This window comes from Lactuca virosa, chromosome 8, assembly GCF_052849685.1.
Source record: "Lactuca virosa cultivar CGN04683 chromosome 8, Lactuca_virosa_CGN04683_v6, whole genome shotgun sequence".
NCBI lineage: Eukaryota > Viridiplantae > Streptophyta > Magnoliopsida > Asterales > Asteraceae > Lactuca > Lactuca virosa.
Genome location: NC_136433.1, coordinates 267,916,992 through 267,923,220, shown reverse-complemented (window position 1 = coordinate 267,923,220; position 6,229 = coordinate 267,916,992). Strand labels below are relative to the sequence as shown.

Sequence of the window (6,229 nt, the reverse complement as noted above, 5' to 3'; positions counted from 1 at the left end):
GCAGTACGATATCTTATTTCATTTTCACGTATCTCCGTATCTTTCCTAAATATATTTCCTAAAGTTTAGCCTGGACTTATTCAAATTCTCAGTATTTTTAGGCTGATTAAAAGTGAAAGACTAATTCAAATATGAAAGGAACCATAAAAATACAGAGGAATGCAAGGATTTGCTACTGCACACTTCTAGATAATGCTTCGCTTGATCTCACTGTAAACCCTAACCAACACTGTTTTCCATGTAAACCCTAACCATCACTGTTTTCCATTTTCCCTGAAATCCACCACCGTTTCTCCACAATCTCTCTAAAAACCTAGCACCGTCTCTCAACATTTTCTCTAAAAACCTAGACCTAACATTGTTTATAGCTACAACCACTCATCTCCTCATCTTTATTCCTCTATATCTCCCATCGTCTTTACTGCAAGATCCACGCCCCTTCTCTGTCGATCTCAAAATTCCACTACAATGCCACCATTAAACCGTTGTCGCCTCTATCTCAGCAAGGATGAAGTCTGAAGCCATTTGGGAAAAAGCAACAGTTATGTTTGTGATTGAAAAGTCATGCCAATGTTCTTCTCTCCACCTCTCTTGATCCAAGAACCTCTACGAGTCCTAAAAATGCCCATTATCAGCCGTAACTCTCACCACCGGTCGCCACCACACATGGTCGCGACCTCCACCATCTCCGTCATCGTTCTACTTCACAGATGGTATGTGTGTGTGTTAGGACTGAACAAAAAACTGGAAAGAAAAGAAATATCGAGCAGATAGGGAGAAAGGGAGGATCGAGGTAGAGAGGGGAGGAGGTAACGGAGCTGTGGTGGGATCTGATAGGCGGAGAGGTGGTGGCTATCACACATTTCTTCCTTTTCATCAAAAAGCTTTCTATCCCCTCATGTTCTTATTTTTTTTCTTTTGATTTCATTTAAGGGATGTTTGACTTAGCTTTTCACAGCCCAAAAGTCCTTTTTGGAAAAGTTACAAAAAGTCAGAATTTCCTGACTTTTCCAAAAAGTTCCTTTTCCTTGTATAAAAACTCCAAAAGTAGCTTTTAAAACTAGTTTTGCCAAACATCTTTTGCTTTTTTTCTTTTCCAAAAAGGATTTTTTGGCTGTGAAAAGCTAAACCAAACAACCCTTAGCTAGGTAAGCACCTCCTTTTCCTTTATCCATCAGTTCAATCATGTAGCCAGTTGGGTAGCCACCAATCAACACTGATATCACCACCAACCATGTATCTGTCTCATCATTCCCCCTCTTTCCAAATCTGATACTGTGATTTGTGGGTTCTAAAAAATTTTAAAATAAAATATCCCCTTATCGCTTAATTCAAATCCCCATTACATGAGTAGTTTATCTCTCACGATTTTGGGTTAAGGCTTGCATTCCCTTGCCTCTAACCAACCCATATCTCTCCCTCTTGAGTATGTTGACTTTTAGAAGGTTCTGATGAGATTAAAAGCTATTCTGTTAATTGTATTTTTATGATTTTGAATGTTTTAGTAACCAAATTTTACTATTTATTAGATGCAGTTAATTGCTGAATTCTTGGGTTTGCTTCCTTTTTTATTGGGATTGGAACTATTTAGTTGAGATCCATCAGTTGAAGATACAAAGGCATTTACATCTCAATAAGATTTTTTTTTCATCCTTTATGATTCAGTTTTACTCATATTGCAAGAGGGTTGTTTTGATCTGGTGAAGATCCGAGTTTCTATTTTTTTTTTTTTTTTTTTTTGCATTCAGATCTGTTGCACATTGCAGTGCAGTAGGGTTCATCTCCTTTCACACACACACACACACAAATAATTAGATATCATACTATAAGCTTTTACATTTATATCCACTTTACAAACGCACATATTCATACATATAAAGAGTTTCTATTGTTTCGTTGAATGGCAGCAATATGAAGAGTTCATATTGTTATGAATTGGCTGCAGATCATTTTCTCAGGTTTGGTTTTGGGCACGAATATTGATGTTTTGCTATGCTTGATATTTGTTTTCATGTGTTTTTGTCCATATATGTGTAAATCTTTCATTTTACAGGCATTGAAATACAATATGTAATCTAGGTTATTAATATTAATATATATATATATATATATATATATATATATATATATATATATATATATATATATATATATATAACAAAAAATCTAGGGTAAAGTATGCAAAAATGAACTTTAATGTAAGATTGCTCTGTGGTGGTTTGACTATGTTTCCTGGTAAATCTGACAGGATGAGCACGAAATAATTTCTCTTGCTCCTAGTTGTTTGAAGATCAAGGCAGTGCCCCCCTAGAGGGAAAGTATAGTATCTAGATTGGAGAATCAATTCTTGCTTCACTAAGTACTCTCCAACAGGTGAATTTAAAAACTTATTCTTAATGATGAAATTTTTCTTAAATTTGAGTTGGTTTGTATGGGTGTCCAAAACCAGTTATCCAAAGTTTCAAACTTCATGTCACCTGGTGGCATTGATGTGGGATTTCAACAGACCTTTTTGCCAAAACCCAAATTAGTGTAATGTATCAATAATTTAGACGCATTTTCCATGGATGATAGGGAAGAAATTAGAAAAAAAAAATACTAACAAAATAATTAAATTATGTGCTTTTTGAATATCCAAAATATCTAAAATTAACTATCTGAATTCGAATTTTAGATATTTTTGCATAAAATTTTGATACCGATATATATATATATATATATATATATATATATATATATATATATATATATATATATATATATATATATATTGATTTTCACTTTTTCAGGTTTAAGGTTAGGGTTCATAAAAACACTTTTTTTATAAGTCATGCGTTCTGGACTTCTGGTTTGAGTATATACTTATAAAATGAAGAAGAGAGATGATCATTTCTATTGAAAATTACATCAGGTCTGTAGTCTATAGGTAAAAAGAATTAGAGCCTTTTAAATCTTTGATTCTAGCATTAAAAATGAAAGTACATTGCAAAATTGCATAAGGGCCTCTAGGTAGTTATAATATTTGGCTCTTTTAAGCATATTTCTGTTTCTAGCATCCTACTTTGAACTTAGACATCGTTTTATCCACATACTTTGTGGCTTTATCCAACTAAAAGCACTTTGTACTTTTGATAGCCCAATGCATCATTTGATCTTTATAAGATAGAACTCTATGTTAATATGTTGTAGGCTGATTATGAGCTTGAAGTAGCAAGTAATACTCAATACTTCTTTTTGCAGATATGTAGGAAATGGTTGTCCTCCTTGAAACCATAATTTTGGTCGTCAGACGGGCTATTTGTGGGGAAATTAAGCAGATTGAAGTACAAATTTGGATATTTAATTAGATTGTTTATTTGTTAAACACACATCTCCCATTTAACTTTCTTACGACCAAATATTATTTGGATAATACTGCTTTTTTTAATTGTAAATTATTCGACATAAACAAGAGATAATAAATTGCTCTACATTACATGATTGTTTAATGTTTTATTTTATTGTCGAAGAAGTAGGATTCATTTAATTTTTGTCTTTTATTTAACTATTGGGGTTATCAGGTTAAGGTATCAACCTGTGCCTAGCTACCTCATATTTTTAGAATTTTTTTACAATTTTTATTTTGATTAATACGACATTCTCTTGAACCCCAATTTTAGTGCTTATATTATACTCTTTTGAGTCCTATTTAGTTGAATCACCCCTACAGAGGCGATTGATGTTGATGGTTGTCTTTTTCAGTGTTAGTTGTAGTGAATAGCAGTTCAAACTTGAAATTGCCTGATGCTTTATGCTTTAAAACATGCTTTTTGTAAGTATGCTTTAAAACATGTCACATGATTATATTATTTTCTTGACTTCTTTCATTTTCTGATTTCTTGTATTGTTTTATGTTAGGGTAGATATGCCAAGATTGAAGCAATTGTCGGTGAGTGATTATGAGTATAACTGATGGAATTTTCTTATTTAATTATAATTACAGAAAGAATGTAGGAGGGATGAGTATGAAAGACAAAAAAAAATGCATTCAGATTGGGTATGTTCTTAATTCAATTTTCATGTTTTTGTTTCTTATAACATGCAACATTCAGCAAGTATGTGCAGGTGGCCCACCGATTGTTTCTATGTTCCTGATGTTGCAATTCTGTCTTGGGTACAATTGTCTTTTTATGAATGCCTTGAAAGTTATGTTTCCCTCTATCTCAAATGCTAATCCTCTTTATTTTATTGGTGATGTGTGAAACTTGTGTTTATCTTAACAGGGCAATGCAAATGACGTTGCAGCCATGGTGTCATCTCAATAAATATATATATATATATATATATATATATATATATATATATATATTTCAAATATCCATATCTTAGCATATGATTCGTCCTCTGTCACGTTGATCTTATTATTGTAATACGATATCCCTTTTGTTTTCCTTTTTATCAGATGGTTTTGAGTCATAGACATCTGGATAACTCTCCATCAAAATTTCAACTTCTCATGCGGCTGTAGGAGGAACAATTTAAAATAGTGATTTTTGTTTCTTATTTTCTTTTCTTATTTTGTTAATATATATACAGTAGTGGAAGTTTATTTATTTATTTTTTAAATATTTGTAATTTTAACTTTGACCAATGATTTTATTCTTTTATTTCTATCATAAAGAAAAATACATTAAACATTTTGTCTAAAATTAAAACATATTTGTTATATGCATTCTTATGCAAAAGCATGTGTTTGTTAATATATACACTAAAATAGGTTTTTGGACGAAATATAGTCGTCTTTCATCCTATATAGCATAAACGATATTTACAACAAAAGTTTTTTTTCATGGAACCTTTAACATTTAAAATTATATGTTTGGTTTGGTCTTTTGTAATTAAATACTTAAGAAACACATACTAGACTAAAAATATCAAAACACTGTTTTATGTATAAGTTTAGTTAGTTTATCCGATAAACTAATTTAGAATCAATATAAAAATGAACTACCTATGATCTGTCATGTGTGAACCCAAAATTTCAATCTTGTACAAACCATTCAATCTAATCAAAGTTAGACCTATTCCTACTAACTTTTACCACTAATTAGAGTCTGTTTGAGCCTTCTGAGCTTAGTACATCAAAGGAATAAGTGAATGGAAGTGCCAATTGAAGTTGTAACCCATCAACTATGTCATAACCCTCAAAAGAGGAGTTTACGGCCAAGGGTCATGGGTTTACGGCCGTAAACACATGGTGGCCGTAAACTCCATGCTATATATATGGCCCTTAGTCATTTTTCAGCCACTTTTCACTTTTCCAAGCCTAGAACTCAAATTCTCTCCCAAGGATCTTGAAGTTTTTGCTCCCAATCATCAAAAATGTAAGTGAATCCTTCCATATATGAGTTAATACATCTCTTCTCCTTGATTCACTCTTGATTTCATCCATGAAATCTCTTCTTTTGGGTAGATCTTCAAGTGTTCTTCATTTCACCAAGAACACCAAGAACACACACAAGTGTTTTTAGGCTCTAACCACTCTCTCAAGCTTCTACTACGTAAGTACATTATCCTTAGCTTGTTGTATACCAGAATCACCTGTTAAACATCTAAAAATCGTTACCAGAAGGGTGTTTACGGCCAAGGCAATCTCCCTTGGCCGTAAACTCTAAATTGTGGTGCAAAAGTGGCCACAACACCTTCCTAAGCCTTGAAACTAAGTCTAGAACACCCCCAAGATGAGTATAGGACCTTAAACACACAAAATGGAACACGATGACATGAGTTTACGGCCGTAAACCCATTGGGTCGTAAAACCATGGGCAGTAAACCCATTGGGCCGTAAACCCATGGGCCGTAACTCATGGGCCTTACCATTTGGGCCGTAAACTCCAATGTGAGGCCCTACAACCCTTAAATGCAACCGAAATGTGACATACTACTTCTCGATACAACACTACATTGTTGTATCACTTTGTAACCAGAGTCTCCTGGAGGGAGAGCGGGCATTGTGTGTATAGATCTATACGAGACAGACACTCCCACACCCCGACTGCTAGCTACAGTCCCAGCCGATAAGGCCAAGGGGTGACAGAATGTTACCTCACTACATATGACACCGGAGGGTCATCATTTATTCAGTCGTCGATCAGCATGGTTACATACGAGTTCACATTTAAACGTTTAATTAACCGACTAAGAATTAAAGGCAAACAGACTCCCCGAGGTGTATTGTACATTTAATACT

The 6,229-nt window shown here is 33.6% G+C and overlaps 1 long non-coding RNA gene across 3 annotated transcripts; it reads left to right on the top strand.

Annotated features, from left to right (window-relative positions):
* Positions 1–1,162: 1,162 nt before the first annotated feature.
* Positions 1,163–3,526, top strand: LOC145134030 (uncharacterized). Of its 3 annotated transcripts, none has more exons than XR_013718871.1 (3): positions 1,166–1,445; positions 1,530–2,373; positions 3,241–3,526. It is a non-coding gene; the product is annotated as an uncharacterized LOC145134030 (long non-coding RNA). The 3 variants fall into 3 exon arrangements; XR_013718870.1 differs by having other exon boundaries at positions 1,173–1,958; positions 2,249–2,373; XR_013718869.1 differs by having other exon boundaries at positions 1,163–2,373.
* Positions 3,527–6,229: the final 2,703 nt, after the last annotated feature.